Here is a 19,284-nt window from a genome sequence, read left to right as displayed (position 1 = left end):
TATATCTTGCAGAGAGCGCAGGTGCGCCTCCTAGGTTCGACCTAAAAAGGCAGTATTTAGATGAGTGAATAACAGAACGCCCAGTTTTTATGTACTTCTGTAGCGTCTCATGCAGTGGGACAACTCATCGGGCAAGAAAATATTACAAAGTTAATCTGAATGTGTGCATGTGATCTACAGGCCTTTGGATACCATGTCAAGTACTGTAGGTGTCATAAAGCAGGCACACTGCTTGGCAGAATACATAGTGGTTTAATTGTGTACTGTGTAGTGAGTATTGTCATAAAGAGAGTGCATTGTGCTTCAATGTGCATATCAAGAGACAGTAGACAATGCAAAAGTGCAGTGCAGCATCTGCAGATGTTGCCATGAGTGTGCACATTGCACTCTTGGCTCCCCTGCACTCCTTACCCTTAGGTTGTCCCTGCAGCTCTGCAGGAAATGCTCCATGCTCAGCCTCCAGCAGCTCCCACTCTGCTAAGTAGCCGGCACCCAGCACAGTACATCTGGGAATGAATGCCATTGCAAGAGAAGACGGACAACCAAAACCTGCCCCTGAAAAATTATGGTCATCGAAATAGAGAAAAGAACAAGACCACTAAGGACGCCTGGAGAAAAGGGGCAGATTTAAGGAAAGTGGCGCTGCACCATGTGCAGCGCCACTTTTCTTGAGCCCCTTAGCGTCCCCTACCGCCACCATGTGTGTGGCAAACCATGGCCCAGGACAGGAGGCAATAGCTTCAACATTTTGTACACTATTGGTACTGTACAGGGTTATCGCCAAAATGTTTGCGTTAACCCTGAACGGTACATAGGGGCCCATTGTAAACCATGGTGTGCCCCCTTTTAACACCTGCTCTAGGCAGATGTTAAAAGTGCCAAAAAAATGAAGCAAAGAAATCTCTTAGATTTCTTTGCACCATTTTTTGGGCCCTCCCTAATGGGGGAATGGCCCCTCTGCATACATTATGCATGGCCCATCCATAATGTAGCGCAAAAGGGTTACAAAGTGGTGCAATGCATGCCTTACGCCACTTTGTAAATATGGCGCGGGGGAAAAGGCCACCTTAGTGTTGACTTAGCATAAAAAAATGACACCAAGGCGGTGCTAAAGTGCCGCTAGGCCCTCTTAAATTTGGGCCTAAGTGTGAAATATTGCTGGCAAGGAACCAGGCCAAGGTGACGTAGTAACATGGGGGCCATCTTGGAGTGGTGTTACCAAGCTAGAGTATCAACATGTGACCGTGATCAAAATCTCTGTGTACAAGTGTCAATGTTGATATAGCTCATTCCATGCAATGTCACCCCCAGACCAAATTCTTCCCTTTTGCATTCAACGTTCTAGAAATGTTAATGCCCCCTTGCCGGATGACTGCTTCATCCACGGACCACATACAAAATCAGCTTCACATGGAGAAGCAATTAAGGAAGTAAATATACTCAAAACTGTGCAAATTGGAGGCTGGCTAAATATCCAGTTATTTGGGCTGTATTTCTGCTCTCCTTCTTTCCCATGAGTTTGGTGATAGCTTGAACAACAAATATGCTGGCTCGTCAATATGAAGCATGTGTGCATGTAGTATAAGTATGTTTTTTGCTTGACACTGACATGTTTGGTTTAGTAAAGGCGTCACTTATCTAGGGTTGCCACTTTTCTTAGACAAGACTTACCCTGTGAGTCTGAAGAGAGCGGAACATGCGCTGAAGACAGGCAAACAGTGTCTGACATTTGACCTTGGTCTTTGACTGCACAAAAAATGTGGCAAGACAAGAACAAAATTTACCAGCCCGTTTACAGAGGAGCTCGAAAGGAGTGAAAACAGGACCAATCGTGTGAATTGCTTTTGAACAACGAAAAAAAGTAGTTCCTAAAACAGATGCTAAAATGGTGACAACTGGATTGATGTAGTACTTGGTCCCTGCTCTCGGGGACGGCTAAACACAGCAAAAGGCATGACAAATGCATGCCATTGACAAATGGGGGAAAAGAATAGAAGGGCTGCGATGGAGCCAGTAAATGGGAAGCCTATGGACGGACTGAAGCCCACAGAGTATATACAACATGCCTTACAGGCAGGCGCTGTCTAACCGAGACCTAAAAAGGAAGTTTAGGCCTGCAAAAGGTTTATTTTGCCAGGTCTAATTGGCACTTTTTAAACTGCCTACCGAGGCTACATGGAAAGGCCTGGGGATATGCCTTGCATTATCATTTTTGTGGTGACACAATATATGCTGCAGTCCTCCAGAGACAATTAACTTATAGGCCCTGGGTACACTTACTATGTACTAGGCACTTATAGGTAGGTTAAACAGGCCAGTTAGGACAGTAGCCAATTTCACATGTACTGGGGGTTGGTTAGAAGTGTCCAAGTGTGCAGAGTCAAAAAAACAGTAGCATGAGCCCAGAGGAACGGGGCATGACCTAAATAAAATATGTATTTTCTAATATGTTGACAATTTATATGCATCCGTGCATTTGTGGTGCATGTTATGCAGGTAATATATCCTTTTATTAGAATAATGTGTCACCATTTTCTACATATGTTTATTATCTTCCTTTTTAATGGACCCTTAGAGGGCATTTGTTCCTAGTTCATGCTATTAGTACAGAGTGTTATTGGGCTATTTTGCCATTTTCTGAGTTATAAAGTGAACTCATGAATCATATATTTTGCTTTCTTCACACAGACACATTCTGAGTGAAACCCTATTGTACAGTGATGCTATTGGTGATGTCATATGTAAGTTAATTATTAATGTCAACAGCGATGCCATTTGAGATAATATTGGTCCATGTCTTTCTCATGTGAGGCATAAGTCATGGCTTAGAAATAAATACATTACTAGCAATGGTTGTAGATATCATGCAAGGCAGCATCAAGAAATCTCTAAAATGAAACATAGCCCAAAATGAATTACAAAGCATTCATAATGCCGGAATCATGTGCAGAGAAACTGTTTTCCGCAAGACTGCAGGAAAAATACATACAAGATTGTAGACCCCTTTTAAATCCAATTTACCGTAAATAGAAGCTGCTTTAACCTGATCCAATATTACTAGTGTTAGTAGTAGAGGATTGTGACATTTAACAGTGATTGCACTAAGCTGCCTATGATTACAGTGCTCTTTAATCAGGTCTAATTTTTTCTTCGGAATGAAGAATATTTGTGCTTTTTATAGGAACGTGAATGGTTGAATGAGGCTATTCGTTCGATCGGCTAGAATGTGTTGCTGAAGAATCATATTTTTCTTTTATTTCAAGGCATATGTTCTGCCAAATGAATAGAGGCACCCGGAACGAAATAAATCTGGCAATCACATTCTCATTGGGATCTAAGGGCATCAGCTGCCTTGACACAAGAAACATCAAGATAAAATGAATTACAATATGATGTTTCCCTCTTCTTGCTATCCTTGCTTCAAGACCTCCACGGTTGAAAGCATGGTCAATGAATCTTTGTTACAAAGGTTGGCCAGATTTATCAAGGGCTTGCGTTGTCCTTGCATCACGCATGGTAACGCGAAGGCAGGGCAAGCCCTTAAGTGAGATTTACTGTGCCATGCAGAACCACCTTGCATGGCTCTGCGTAACATAGTAAATCAGGAGTAGCACAAGGCAGCGCAAGCCACAGCCTTGCATTAGTGTGCCTTGGGAAGGCATTCCATGGGTGAAGCATGGATGTTTCCATGCATCCATCCATAGTTTTTGGTGCATTCCCAGATTTACTAATACTAGTAAAGCTGGGAATGTGTCAAAATGGTATGTCTTCACAGGGGAGGTGTAACAAGGGGCCATATGTTGTTTTTCAAAGCCTTAGAGCTTTGTTTTTGTGCAGGAAGATGTCCCTTCCTACACGAAAACAATCCTGGCTGTGACGCAAGAACAATTGTGCAACAGTGCCTGCGTTGGCACTTGGCAACCACAAGTGCGCTAGCTCAGAGAGGGAGCAGGAATGCACCATATCTTAGTAGCTATGGTGCATTCCTGCCCTCTCCATTTGAGGCAAAGCAACGCAGCAAGTTGTCTTGCTGCTTTGCACCAAATATTAGTAAATCTACACCTGAATGTCCAGAAAAGTGGGGGTTACGTTCTTCCAGTCAATTGTGCCAGTTCTGGCAAAGCATTCCAAGGATGTGTTGGAAATGAGGGGCATCTATGAGGCCAAAGACAATACTTCCTTGATGTTTGTCCGCCCAGATTATAATTGTCAAACTTGGATCAGAGGGCCACAGAGTTGTTGAGAAGTCCTAATATTTCACTCACTCCTTGTCAGATCAGATCAGAGACACGGAGGTAAAAAAATTGGGAAACGGAGAGAGAGGGACACACAGAAGTGCTACACTGCTTCTTCGGCTCGTCAAAGATAGATGTCTTCAGTAGTAATTGGGGTCTTGATGGTAAAAGAACCCACAACAGTAAGGAAAGTATATTGCAGAAGGCATCCCAACAAACAGACAGTGGCCCGTATTTAAGAAAAAGTGGCGTATCAGCTTTGATGCTCCATTTTTTCTGCAGCCCCCTAAAGGCACCTAACGACACCATGGCTGTGCCGTATTAATAGTACGGCACACCATGGCAGTCGTAAGTACAACAGAATAAACATTTTTTATGCTAGAGTGGCGCTTTGCTACACTAGCATCAGAAATGTTGACTTTAGTGTAGGAAAGTGCAAGGAGGCCCATAGGTTTCTATGGGTGCGTTATTTTAATGCCTGCTGTTAAATTTCACTGGGCCATTTTAGCGGGCTTCCTAGTGCCGGAACGCCCCCCTTGCATACATTATGCCTAGCAGAGGCATAATGGCGCAAGGGTTTACAAAGTGGCGCAATGCATACATTGTAAACATGGCACGGGGAAAAGGCCACCTTAGTGCTGAGTTAGCATCAAAAAAATGATGCTAATTCGGCGCTAAGGTGGTGCAAGGGGCTCGTAAATATGCCCCAATAATTCCTATTGCTTGCCAAACTCCATGGCAGATTGAACTGTTGCAAACCTCATACCGACCTGGAAACAGGAGTGAAGCCATTGGACACCAAGGAGAGTCCAGTCATCAGGAGGAGGTGTTGCAAAAACAACAAACAAGAAAATATAACATGCCTAATCTCTCTAAAGCCAGGAAATGGAGAAAGAGGGGAAAAAAATCAAAAGTGATGGAAATGCGAATACAGTGGCGAACACAAAGCCATAGAAGGAATGGAAAGTTACCAGGCAAATACTACAAACTTTCCTCAGGCGTAGAGTCCTGCGGCCTATGCTGGCCCTGGCATTGATTTCCTGGCCCAGACGTTAGTACATAGGTGAGTTAGTGGTCTAGTTTTAGATATGTATCTACAACCTAGTGTTCCACTGTTTCCAATGCATCCTATAGATAGTTCTACTATTACGTGCCAGAAATATGTGAAATGTAGTCCGGCCTGTCTCTTCCTCATGTGTCCTGTAACCTTCCTCTCAGCATTCATGCTCCATCCTCATGCTGACAACCTGAGTTTCTCCTGAATTCCTGACCATAAGTAACTTCTGAGTCTGGTAGAATAAGGGTTGTGAAGTCAACCTGGATCCATCCACAGATTGTTTAATTTCACGTTTGTCTTTAGCGAGTACTGATGTGCTATGGTATAAGGCGAACTGGATGACTATAAAATGTCCAGTCGCCCCACCATCCAGCAGTCCTTTAACCCAAACCAGGGATAGATGTGGATGACTGAGAGATACCATGACATGCGTGTTGAGTGAGCAAGTGGTTTGTACTGTGCTAAGTGAAAGGGGAGTTAAATAGATTCACCCAACTGGACCCCCTAGTTTACCTGCAAGCTGCCCCGTTCCCCTCATCCCTTCTTTGCAAGGACAGTTGGGAGAAACATGACCCATACCCCACAATAAAAACAATTTAACTCTCCTTCTTTCCTGCTCTTGTCTAGTGAGGTGATGGCCATCGCCACACTGCTGCAAAGATTCTATCCCAGGAGGTAAGTACATCCCTTAGTTTCCCCTGGTTCCCCTGACTTCTGTAACTCAAAACAATGAGAAACGCTTGCATTCTCAGTTTGTATGTTCCAAAAGTTTTTGTAGATGAAAGACCAAACTAATGAGAGAAGACAAATCACCAGGAGATGAAACAATGCAACAAAACGCATCTTTAAAACACTGTGAAATGTAGTCACCTGTTGGACCATTTTATCACAAACACCATGATCCTGAAGAGAAGTACATACGTTAATGCATCTCTATGGCCTTGTTTGATGAGCATCAATTAATCATGTGAAGATGATTCACGCACCTATGCTCAAATATGGATGTAAAAGTAAACATGAATTCACAAACCTCATTCTTTAAAGGTTCTTATGATTCAAATGAGTCATCCAATATAAAACACTTCCCCTTAGGTTCATCAAAAATAAGGCTTCTTAAGTTGTCTAGTGACAAATAGCGGGGTGATTCATAAAAATGAATGTGGCACTGAACAATAAAGTTAGAAATGTCTTGGCACTCTTCCTAAAATCAAGTGGGGCTAGGTGGTAAAGGTAACTGTGCTCCTCCACCAGGTGCTACACCAGCAAGGAGTAGGAGAGGACAGGCAGCTACAGAAGAGGTTCTACAATACCCCAGAAATGTCCTATACTGGTCCTTTTAGAACACACATCCTAAGCAATGGGGGTTTCTAAGGCAAAACCATTTTACTTGATGCTACTGTCTCCTGTCGGAATGTGGAGACCTCCAACTTTAGGTATGTAAGGTACCAGCTATGGCTTCTAAAGCCTTCTCCAAGTCCTTCTGGAGGAATGGGAGGTCTCAGCAACCTATCACATGCAAGGAGGCTGGATTGCGGGACACTCATGAGGGATATGGAGTAATGCCCTCCTCCCTGGGTGGGAGACCTCTGCTATGGCCACACCAGAGTCATGAGCAGCAGTCCCCCTTTTAAAGATAAGGAAACAGACAGCAGGGTTTGGGACAAACTTCAGAAAGTGCAAAAAATCATGGAGGGATAGAGAGGTAAAGATAACAGTGTCTGACTAAAAAGTGCAAGGAAGATAGAAGGACAACTGGGAAGTGTTCCCAGAGCTTAGGATAAGATGTGGTATGGATGTTCAACTGCTGTAGAACTGCAGGAGCGACCGCTGTGGAGCACTGATATAGATACACATGTACCATACAAACTAAGTGAATAATTTGCAGTATTTTGCAGTGTTGTCTTGTATCCACACGCAAAAGCAAAGAAATGTACCTTACAATTGGGGGACACATGGATGGATGTGCCACAAACCAGGCACATACTATACAAGTCACAGACTGTAATTGAAACAAAGACAAAAAAATAAATTAAATAAACACATACAGAGTTCCTACTTCAGCATCACGGTTGCAAAACATTATAGCCCTCATTATGACTTTGGCAGTCTTGCAAAAAGACCGCCGAAGCCGCGGGCGCCACAATACCGCCAGTGGTGGCGGTATTGGTGGCTCCCTATTTTGACATTTCCGCTGACCCAGCGGAAAAGTCACATCAACATTGCAGCCGGCTCATAATAGAGCCGGCGACAATGTTGATGTGCACCGGGTGCAGCAGCACCCGTCGCGCATTTCACTGCCCGAAATGCACGATGGGGTTGTGCCTGGGAGCCCCTACACTGCCCATGCCAAGAGCATGGGCAGTGCAGGGGCCCCCAGGGGCACCTCGAGTCCCCCTTACCGCCAGCCTTTCCATGGCAGTGTTTACCACCTTGGACAGGTTGGCGGTTGGGGACTCATAATCCCCAGGGCAGTGCTGCCCTGAGGATTATTACCGCCTGGCGGTCAAGTGGAGGGGCCGGTGGTATGGCCGTGGCTAATGCGCCACGGTCATAATACACTGGCGGAACACGGCTACTACTTTTTCGTTAAAATGTTTTAATTGCTAGTACTGCAACTCCTTCTGTAATGTATGTATAGTGCATACCTAGCCAAAAACAATATTAGAATGCTGTAGAGGGTCAAAGGCAAGCATACGAGTGATAGGAGAGGTAGCTGGTTCTTGAACCGTTACTACAATGTGATGTGCTGTTCTTCAAAGAGGTGTGTCTTCAACTCTCCTAAATTGGAGCAGGTCTAGGTTGTTACAAGGGTTTTGTTCCAGATCCGGGGTGCATAGGTAGAAAAAGGCCTGCTGCCTTATTTTGTCTTATTTACACTTCTTTGTCTCCCATTGCAGGAAGCTGGCCTGGTGTGTGGGGGGTACCTAAGGTACTTACACCTTATACCAATTCCAGGTATCCCCTATTAGTGTAGTGTAGTCAGTGTATAGAAGCCAGGCTCTCTAGAGGTAGCTGTGGATGAGCAGCCAAGGCTTATCTAGGAGACATGCAAAGTTCATGCAATACCACTGTGGTCACACAGCACTTACACACATGAAAGAATACACTCAGTGCTACAAAAATAAAGGTACTCTATTATGGTAACACAACACCAAAATTACTATAGAGGCAATACTCCCTTAGGAGGTAATACACAAGTTATATACACTAGTAGTCAGAAATAGGCATAAGAATAGTTAGCAAATAGTGTAAAACCCAATAGAGAATAGTGGACCTAGGGGGAGCACAAACCATATACAAAATAAATGGAATGCAAGAGTATCACTCCGACCCAGGTAAGTGGAGTGTGTAAAGGGTTGCTGGGGATACCAGAAAAGCACAAAGGTAAGTACAACAACACCTCCCAGCAACGAGGAAAGCAGGAGTACATTACTAGAATTTCCCCAGAATACCCACTTAGAAGAAAATAAGTGAACTGCAAAACCCTGACATGACTGCAAGAAACCAATGGTGGATTCCTGAAGAGGAAGACCTATGGAAAGAGGAGACCAAGTTCAGAAGACACAGCAGAGTCCAGTGGGGGCAGGAGCCCCTCCCAACCATGCTGAGGAAAGCAGGAGTTGGTCGATGGTGAGGAAGAAGAGTCAGCACTGCAGCCCTGGAGTCGGAGTCGAGTTCCTGAAGGATGCAGTTGATGTCAGGAAGATTGCAGTCAGGTTTGCGTGTCTGGATTCCACCAACCAGCCTTGGCACAGGCAAAACTCGCTGCTGGCAGAAAATGGTGCTGCTGGGGACCAGCAAGGCCCAGGAGGACTCAACCCAGGAGGTGGAGTCAGAATGGGCCCTTAGCGACACCGAGAGCCCATGGAAACACAGGCAGCATGCACAGGAGTCCCACAGGACGGGGACACAGAAGGTGCAAATGGAGCTCACACAGCACTACGAAAAGGAATCCCATGCCGCAGGAGAGTCACTAAGGGAGCTGTGCATCACAGGAAGGAGTGTTGGGAGCTGGAGCTACACAAATACTGAAGACCCCTTGGAAGAAGTGCCAACAAGCCTTGTCAGCTGCAAAAGATGCAGTGCATGGGGGGGTACTGTCCTGCATGGGAAGGCAGGGGCTTACCTACACCCAAGTTGGACAGCTGGTAGAGAGGACTGTCTGGACCACTTCCGACCACCATCCGTGTTGCAGGATCCATGCAGCTCAGCAGGAGAGGGGATCCACATCACTGGTTGTCGTTGCTGTTGGTGCCTGCAGATGCAGGAGAGTGACTCCTTCACTCCAAGGGAGTTCCTTCTTCTTTCCTGTGCAGCCTGAAGACAAGCTGTCCTCAGAGGATGCACAACCGGGGAAATGTTACGAAGCTGGAAGGAGCCATGAACCAATGTTGCAGACGAAGTCTTCATCTTTGTTGCAGATTGTCAGGACCTGGAGAGTCCAGATGTAGTTTCTTTGGTCAGAAGTTGAAGTAAGGGATGCAGAGGAAGCCTGCTGGAATCTTGCAAGCCGAATCTGTGGAACCACCCAAAGGAGAGCCCCTAAGTATCCCTGAAAGGGAGATTCGTCACCTAGTTGGGTGACCACATATCAGGAGGGGGCTCTGACATCACCTGAATGGCTTGGCCACTCAGATAGCCCCAGAGTTCCCTGCCAACCTTGAATCCAAGATGGCAAAACCCAGGGACCCTCTGGAGGAGCTCTAGGCACCACCCCTGGAGTGGTGATGGACAGGGGAGTGGTCACTCCCCTTTCCATTGTCCAGTTTTGCGCCAGAGCAGGGACTGGTGGTCCCTGAACCGGTGTAGACTGGTTTATGCACAGAGGGCACAAATGTGCCCTTCAAAGCATACCAGTGGGCTGGGGAGGCTACCCCTCCCAGGTCCAGTAACATCTATTTCCAAAGGGAGAGGGTGTAACACCCCTCTCCCAAAGGAAATCCATTGTTCTGCCTTCCTGGGCTTGAGCTGCTCAAGCAACATGAGGGCAGAAGCCTGTGTGTAAGGTGGCAGCAGCTGGGGCTGCCTGGAAAACCTCGGAAGGCTGTAGGAGCAATCCTGGGGGTCCTCTAAGGAGCCCCCAGAATGCATGGAATCATACAACCAACATTTGGAAAAGTATTGGGGCATGATCCCAACATGTTTGATACCAAACATTCCTAGGTTCGGAGTTACCATTACGTAGCTGGACATAGGTAGTGACCTATGTCCAGTAAACATGTAAAATGGTGTCCCGCACTAACAAAGTCCAGTAAAGTGGGTCTGGAGTTTGTGGAGGACCCTCTACTAGTGCAGGGGTGCCCTATCACACATGTACCTGCACCCTGCCCTCTGGGCTGAGAGGGCCTACCATAAAGGTAACTTATAGTGACCTGGTGCAGTCACCTATAGTGAAAATGGGTGCATGCACCTGGTTCACGCAGACTGCAATGGCAGGCCTGCAGAACCCTTTGCATGGGCTCCCTATGGGTGGCAGAATAACTGCTGCAGCCCATAGGGATCCCCTGGAGCCCAAATGCCTTGGGTACCTAGGTACCATAGACTAGGGGCCTACATGGGGGCACCAGTATGCCCATTATGGGATAAAATACAGAGTTTGGGGAGAGAGAACATAATCACTGGGGTCCTGGTTAGCAGGATCCCAGTGAACACAGTCAAACACACTGATATCAGGTAGAAAAGAGGGTAACCATGGCAAGAAAGAGGGTATTTTCCTGCACCCGTCTGTTGGTGTCCTGGCTGTGGGTGTGTCAAGGGCCACTAGAGATGGTAAGCTTGTCCTCAAGATTAGCTGGGATGCTAGTCATGATGGTTGAGCTGGTAATACCCTCCAGATATCTGACAAAAATTCCATCTCTCCCTCCCCCTTCTGCGAACCCACCCATCTTGCTCTACCCTCTTCTCCCACTAAATGTCTGAAAGTCCATTGTTTTTTACACAGAGCTTAGAAGTGGTTACCTGACACTGCTTTATTTGTATAATAATAAATGCTGGTGCCCAAAGCGCTGCTCAGACACCCGGTGCAGGCACTATGAAATGTCAGAGCGGGAACAACAAGGGTGTGTGTAAGGAAATGCCTCCTTGGCATGGTTACCCCATGACTTTTTGCCTTTGCTGATGCCAAGTTATGATTTGAAAGTGTGCTGAGGCCTGCTAACCAGGCCCCAGCACCAGTGTTCTTTCCCTCAAACTGTACCTTTGTCTCCACAATTGGCACACCCTGGCATCCAGGTAAGTCCCTTGTAACTGGTACCCCTGGTACCAAGGGCCCTGATGCCAGGGAAGGTCTCTAAGGGCTGCAGCATGTCTTAGGGGACCCTAGGGACCCCTCACTCAGCACAGACACACTGCTTGCCAGCTTGTGTGTGCTGGTGGGGAGAAAATGACTAAGTCGACATGGCACTCCCCTCAGGGTGCCATGCCAACCTCACACTGCCCATGGCATAAATAAGTCACCCCTCTAGCAGGCCTTATTGCCCTAAGGCAGGGTGCACTATACCATAAGAGAGGGCATAGGTGCATGAGCACTATGCCCCTACAGTGTCTAAGCAAAACCTTAGACATTGTAAGTGCAGGGTAGCCATAAGAGTATATGGTCTGGGAGTCTGTCAAACACGAACTCCACAGCACCATAATGGCTACACTGAAAACTGGGAAGTTTGGTATCAAACTTCTCAGCACAATAAATGCACACAGATGCCAGTGTACATTTTATTGTGAAATACACCCCAGAGGGCATCTTAGAGATGCCCCTGAAAACATACCCGACTTCCAGTGTGGGCTGACTAGTTTTACCAGCCTGCCACCCACCAGACATGTTGCTGGCCACATTGGGAGAGTGCCTTTGTCACTCTGTGGCTAGTAACAAAGCCTGTACTGGGTGGAGGTGCTTCTCACCTCCCCCTGCAGGAACTGTAACACCTGGCGGTGAGCCTCAAAGGCTCAACCCCTTTGTTACAGCGCCACAGGGCATCCCAGCTAGTGGAGATGCCTGCCCCCTCTGGCCACGGCCCCACTTTTGGCGGCAAGCCCAGAGGAGATAATGAGAAAAACAAGGAGTCACTGGCCAGTCAGGACAACTCCTAAGGTGTCCTGAGCTGAGGTGACTCTGACTTTTAGAAATCCTCCATCTTGCAGATGGAGGATTCCCCCAATAGGATTAGGGTTGTGCCCCCCTCCCCTCAGGGAGGAGGCACAAAGAGGGTGTAGCCACCCTCAGGGCCAGTAGCCATTGGCTACTAACCCCCCAGACCTAAACACACCCCTAAATTGAGTATTTAGGGGCCCCCAGAACCAAGCAAGATAGATTCCTGCAACCTGAAGACGAAGAAGGACTCCTGACCTGAAGCCCTGCAGAGAAGACAGAGATACCAACTGTTTTGGCCCCAGCCCTACCGGCCTGTCTCCCCACTTCAAGAAAAACTGCAACAGCGACGCGTCCCCCAGGGTCCAGTGACCTCTGAAGCCTCAGAGGACTACCCTGCATCTAAAAGGACCAAGAACTCCCGAGGACAGCGGCCCTGTTCCACAAAGACTGCAACTTTGCAACAAAGAAGCAACTTTTAAAGACCACACGTTTCCCGCCGGAAGCGTGAGACTTTCCACTCTGCACCCGACGCCCCCGGCTCGACCTGCGGAGAACCAACACTACAGGGAGGACTCCCTGGCGACTGCGACCCTGTGAGTAGCCAGAGTTGACCCCCCTGAGCCCCCCCCAGCGACACCTGCAGAGGGAATCCAGAGGCTCCCCCTGACTGCGACTGCCTGTTTCAAAGAACCCGACGCCTGGTAAAGACACTGCACCCGCAGCCCCCAGGACCTGAAGGATCCGACCTCCAGTGCAGAAACGACCCCTAGGTGGCCCTCTCCCTTGCCCAGGTGGTGGCTACCCCGAGGAGCCCCCCTCCCCTTGCCTGCCTGCTTCGCTGAAGAGACCCCTGGGTCTCCCATTGAAACCTATTGCGAACCCGACGCCTGTTTGCACACTGCACCCGGCCGCCCCTGTGCCACTGAGGGTGTACCTTCTGTGCTGACTTGTGTCCCCCGCCCCGGTGCCCTACAAAACCCCCCTGGTCTGCCCTCCGAAGTCGCGGGTACTTACCTGCTGGCAGACTGGAACCGGGGCACCCCTATTTCCATTGAAGCCTATGTGTTTTGGGCACCACTTTGACCTCTGTACCTGACCGGCCCTGAGCTGCTGGTGTGGTAACTTTGGGGTTGCCCTGAACCCCCAACGGTGGGCTACCTTGGACCCAACTTTGAACCCTGTAAGTGCTTTACTTACCTGTGAAACTAACCAAAACTTTCCTCCCCCAGGAACTGTTGAAAATTGCAGTGTCTAGTTTTAAAATAGCTTATTGACATTTTTGCTAAAACTGTACATGATATTTTGTTGATTCAAAGTTCCTAAGATACCTGAGTGAAATACCTTTCATCTGAAGTATTACTTGTAAATGTTGAACCTGTGGTTCTTAAAATAAACTAAGAAAATATATTTTTCTATATAAAAACCTATTGGCCTGGAATTGTCTTTGAGTGTGTGTTCCTCATTTAATGCCTGTGTGTGTACAACAAATGCTTATCACTACCCTCTGATAAGCCTACTGCTCGACCACACTACCACAAAATAGAGCATTAGGATTATCTCTTTTTGCCACTATCTTGCCTCTAAGGGGAACCCTTGGACTCTGTGCAAGCTATTTCTTACTTTGAAATAGTACATACAGAGCCAACTTCCTACAGTGTGGAGCCCTGAATCCATCTCAGGCCTCTTTAATTCACTGCCAGGCACTCCCTGCCCTGTTATCTCCCTCTTATGGGTTTCAGCTTTCTCCCTTGGTGATGGATTTTATGTATTTCTCTTCCTCGGTCTTCTCGTTTTGTTTCTTTTTCCCTCTATTGGTCTCTGGAAATGTCTGATGTGGAGAAATAAGTGCTCCCCAAATATAAGAGCCGGTGCCCCCCACCAGCAATCACCAGCTCAAACTAAGCACTGACATAGCACTAGATGAAGTCTTTAACAAAGCAGTGGAGGCGGAGTTAGAGGAGGAGAGACAAGTTTAACCAACAGAAGAACACGGCCATTGACACTGCTGGTAGCAGATCTTTACAGCCCGAACCAGGCTGAGGTCTGCGAAGGAAACCTCAGAAGCTTTGAACCTCACTCCCAGAATACTGAGAGCACTGCTGTGCTGGGCCAGGAGTACACTGTGCGTTATCGAAAGCAGAAACGCGGCAATCGGGCAGCGGCAGGCTCTCTCGAGCTGTTCCTACTGCATCATTCAGAGCTTACTGTCGAACTGATCCTAAAGGTGGAACAAAGGGTCTTTTGGGATCATGCATCAGCGTTCCCACCTAGGCCCTGATTACCAATCGGGCGGGGCAGAATTCCTTTGATGGAATTTTGCTGCGCCCGTACACAATTGGCACGGGGTTTTTGCACCTTGTTTTGCTGGGAGCGAGAGCTCAGGACCCGAATTTACTGGATAGGAAAACCAGAAGGTAAAATTCAGCAGCAAAAGCGGGCCGGGCTTCGTCAACCCCCGACCTCCTTATCCTCCGACAAGGGGAATCATGCAGTGTCCCCACAGTGGCAGGACGCTTCTCCCTCTTCCCTTCTCTGTCTTCAGCCAGCCCCCCCACCACACTTCTACCGCTGCCCCGCACGGAAGCACCCGATCCCCTTTACAACCTGCTGCACTGAAAGTGATACATTCCATAGAATAGTCAGTTTCATGCGGTTTTACACCCAGTAAAACCAGGTTCGCAGTTATTCCTCATTCCTTGGAGTTTAACTCATTGTTGCACAGCATTGGCAGCAGTGCTTAATTTGTGCTTGTTGTTTCCGGTGCTGAGCACCGGCACTTATTTGTGAGGGCCGGGGCTTATTCTTATGTCTCAAGCATTTGCTGCGAGCAAAAGACACATATGGGAAAGACGGAAGAAGGAAAAACTAAAAAGCGTCATAAAGGGGGAAAGTAGAAAGTTGCAGGATGAGCTGAAGGGGCAGGGGTGGCCGTAAATGGATTGAAGAGGCCCGAGATGGCTTCAGGATTATGCTGCCTCAGTATTCAGTGCTGGCAGATTTAATTACAGCAGTCTCGTGTTTAAGAGAAGGGCTTTGAGCACGGCACCTCTTTATTTACAAATTAAGCACTGATTGGCAGGGCGTTACAGCCTGGTACCGGTAATTAAGGGTGCAGAGCTTGCACCCCACCAGTATGGTACCACTGGTGTTGAGAGCCCTGGTAAGCAGGTCTGTGAAAGACACAAAGCTAAAGTGCCCTTCAAGGGATTTGCACTCCTCGACTTATTATTGCATAATTTAGCAAGAAGCATTCAATTTCCTGAGCCAAGCTTTCAGGGAAGGCCAGTTTCACAGTAGCCCATTGTCAGGGTACCTGGATAGAGCCTGCCAGGACTAAAAGAGATGTCCTATTGTCACACCTTTCACCTGGTGTCCAATGATTTCTAGTTTGAATTCAGCCAGAGGTCCCTAAAGAGGGTCTCTAATAACTCGTTTTGTTATACATTTGGGGATTCATATATCCGTTTTTCTATCTGTAAATGCTGTAATTAACTTGTACTAACTTCTGCTAATTTAGGAGCGTACTCAATTAACTGACAGCGAAAGGGTGGGAGAATGAGTTGACCTTGTTAAGATTCAAACGCAGGCAACATTAGGGGGCATATTTACAAGCCCCTAGCGCCACCTTGTGCCACTCTAGAGTCATTTCTCTTAATGCTAAGGTGCGTTAGGGAGCCCTTTCTCCTGCACCATATTTAGAAAGTGGCCCAATGCTTGCATTGCACCACTTTGTCAAGTCTTGCACCACATTATGCTTATGCCAGGCATAATGTATGCAAGGGGCGTTCTGACGCAGGCAGGCCCGAAAAAATGCCTCAGTGAAATTTACATTTCACTGCACCATTTTTTCCGTCATTTGATGCTAATGCAGCAAAGCACCACAAAAGTGTCAAAAATTTTGATGTTATTGTCCTAACACCACCATGGTGAGCCATATTGTAAATACAGCGCAACCATGGTGTTGTTAGGCGGGGCAGTGGTGATGAATGAAAAGTGGCACATCGGGACTGATGTGCCCCTTTCTTGTCAATATGCCCTTAGATGCAAGCAGTAAGTGTTTAACTCACTGAGCCATCTTGCTAGCTGATGAAGACGTGCTCCTACTCACTGGTGCTGAAGAACTGTTGGCATCAAAGTAATAGTGGGAAGACAGTTCGCCACGACGTGGTCAGTTCAGTGAAGGGACATTATGCAGGAGTCTATCACAAACTCAACTTATTTGCCACTACAGTAGGCCTCTCAGTCTAGGGAGAGTGTTTTGCCTACTAGCACATCTCCTGTTTGGATAGTTTGTTGCTTGTGCAGGGGCCTACAAGCATTTTACAAACTATTTATATATTTTAAGGTCTCTAAGTGTTCATAATGACATTTTCATACCTAAACAGCAGTCTAAATGCTGGATGTCTACAAGAGTGCACGAATAACTTTGCTGACTCTATCTGTTTTCATAATAGTCACATTCTGCAAGTTGGCGCCAGGGGCAAACAAAGAAACACCTCCATTCTGTTTGGGATTGGTCAGAGGCTGAACAAATTAACGCCAAAGGCTCTCACAAACTGGAAACTTGACACACAAACAGAGCGACCTCTCACTCCACCTCATCACAGACACCCTTACCAGCCCTGGACTTCCATGGGGCAGCCTGGGGCGTAGCTTCAAAGAGGGACACCCCCCCAAATAAATGCAAGCTTGGCTTGATAGTTGGGTCTGCTAATTCTGTGTTGGTTTCTCTCGTTGTTTTTATTTCAATAAGAGGTTTTATGTTATTCTTTTTTGGTTTTAACTTATTCTTGTTCAGATCTGGAACCTAAATGTATATATAGTGATGGTTAAACAAAAAAGCAGTAAAGCCTCACTCTTCGAAGTACGTCTTAAATGGGTGCCAATTTACTACTTTTTGGGATTCAAAAACCATGGCAGTAGCAGGCTTGGAAAGCTGTGCCAGTTTGAGTTTTCTAGGTATGCTACTGGAAATCAAACACCCAAAAGGTGATGGGCTGAATGTTTGCAAATAGTCTAACCACTGGCAATCCCACGGGTAGTGTTCGAACAAATCAACTTTTGGCTTTTGTGCTTCTCTGGAAGGAGGCCCACCTAATGCAAATCAGTACTGACCAGGTTCCTCGTGCGAACCGTCCATGCTGAATCTTGGTCATCTCACCCTTCCACCCCACAACCCGCTGCTTTTCTTTATCTGGGAAATTTGAGGTTGACACCCCTCAAATCTCAGTGACTCAGCTACGCCCCTGGTGGCAACCCGATGCATTTTGGATGTTGTAGTTTTGGTTTGGTTCCATTGAATTAATTAAAGTACAACTGAACTTATTAGACAAACACAACAAGCAAAGGTTTGTACATATAAATCCCAGGAGTGGACACAGTGTTCATGATGAAATGGAGGGAGGGTGCCACACTACACTTATGAGAATAGTATGAGGGAAGTGGCAAGAACTACAGAGTTCGATCCAGACAGAAAAGTGGAAGCATGTCAATGGCTCTCCAAGGAAGTTATACCTTCCTTCCTTCCTTTAGAGCGCTCAGGTTTCCCAGGGCCAGGCGTACATAGGTCATCCAGTTCGAGGCTTGGCATTGCAGTCATGTATCAAATTCAGCACTACAAGTCCCAGAATGCATAGCAAAACACCTGGCCTGGTTGAACTCTTATGCGTGAATCTGGGAAACTTTCCAGCTATATAAATTTAATATGCACAGCTGTAATTATGAAAAGGTCAGACACGGTCGTAAGAGTCACTCAGAGGCTACGGTTACCTGACATCTACCCTGCGTGTGGCACCATGATACCCTCAAGGGCAGGCATCTAGTTTGTGTTTGTGTGGGGCTTAAGGAATGCCAACTGTTAACACCTAGTTGCTGGGGGACTCCTTTTTAGAACACAGTGTGAGTTAGCCACTCAGGTTTTGTATGAAGCACTGCATATTACAATAATGCTATGTTACAGTGTCACTAAACGCCACTTAACCAGAGGTCCAAGCCACATCCAAAAATTCCCACAGTATAATGAACCACTCCGTTCTAATCCACGTTTAAATTGTCATTGTAGCCAAGAAACAACCCGCATGTCGGGGAGGTTTCTGTCTGGTCCTTGTCTTATTGCGCTTCCTGATAGTAGCGCAAGTCTCAGGCGCACAGCGAGGGCGCAAAGGAGCGGGCAGGGTGGACGCCCACCGGCGGCGGGGGCGCGCGGGCTCCCTGCTAGTACTCCTCAGAGGCGGTACCCAGCATGGCGCGAACCCCCATCCTTCCAGTGTCCCAGGTCAGATTTACAGCGGTAAGTGCAATGCCCTGGCTGTGGTCGGGGCGCGCGCCTCCTGTGTGCCAGGCATCGGAAGTGCCATTGCCAACAAGCCCCGCGTGCCCAGATGCCCCTGCCTCGCGCCAGTCCTTGGAGTTCAGGCTGTGCTCACCCAGGCGGGATATTTTACCTGCTGCAGCCGCTGCCGTCCTGCTCCGCCGCGTACACTCCTCGGGTCTGCGCCCTGCTGCCACCTCCGGGGACCGTCAAACGCCTCCCCGGCCCCAGACTGAGCCCTGCCCGTCCGGGTAGGCACCGCCCCTCTCCGCCTCCAGTGAGCAGCGTGGGCAACGCTGGCTGGTACCTCAGACGGACCTCTCTTGGACTTGGTCCGTGAGGTTTGCAACTGGCACGACAGAGGGCAACCGCGGAGCCCACCCAAGCTGCTGGTTGGGCCCTGGGGCGTAGCTTGGGGCAGTGAGATTAGTAGGGGGCTGTGAGCCTCAGGTTTTCAGACACCCATGCTGGCATATCATCTTAAAATACATTGTAAGAGAAGCAGTATCGAAGGGGAGATTAGGGGCGGTGGAAAGGGAGAGGAGTGGAGATTGTAAGGGGTACTGACAACACGATGGGGCATATTTACAAGCCC

At 47.6% G+C, this 19,284-nt stretch overlaps 1 protein-coding gene across 1 annotated transcript in view; it reads right to left on the bottom strand.

Moving 5' to 3' along the window:
* RCAN2 (regulator of calcineurin 2) overlaps window positions 1-18,946 on the bottom strand; it is a 309,461-nt gene extending 290,515 nt beyond the window's left edge. Inside the window, exon 1 of the mRNA XM_069236088.1 lies at window positions 18,823-18,946. The gene's annotated coding sequence lies outside the window, so the exon portion shown is untranslated. The remainder of the gene's footprint in view (window positions 1-18,822) is intronic.
* Between the last annotated feature and the right edge of the window lie 338 nt (window positions 18,947-19,284).

Source organism: Pleurodeles waltl, chromosome 5 (assembly GCF_031143425.1).
Source record: "Pleurodeles waltl isolate 20211129_DDA chromosome 5, aPleWal1.hap1.20221129, whole genome shotgun sequence".
Taxonomy (NCBI): Eukaryota; Metazoa; Chordata; class Amphibia; order Caudata; family Salamandridae; genus Pleurodeles; species Pleurodeles waltl.
The sequence above is the reverse complement of the archived record's forward strand: the minus strand, read 5'-3'. Positions and strand labels throughout refer to the sequence as shown.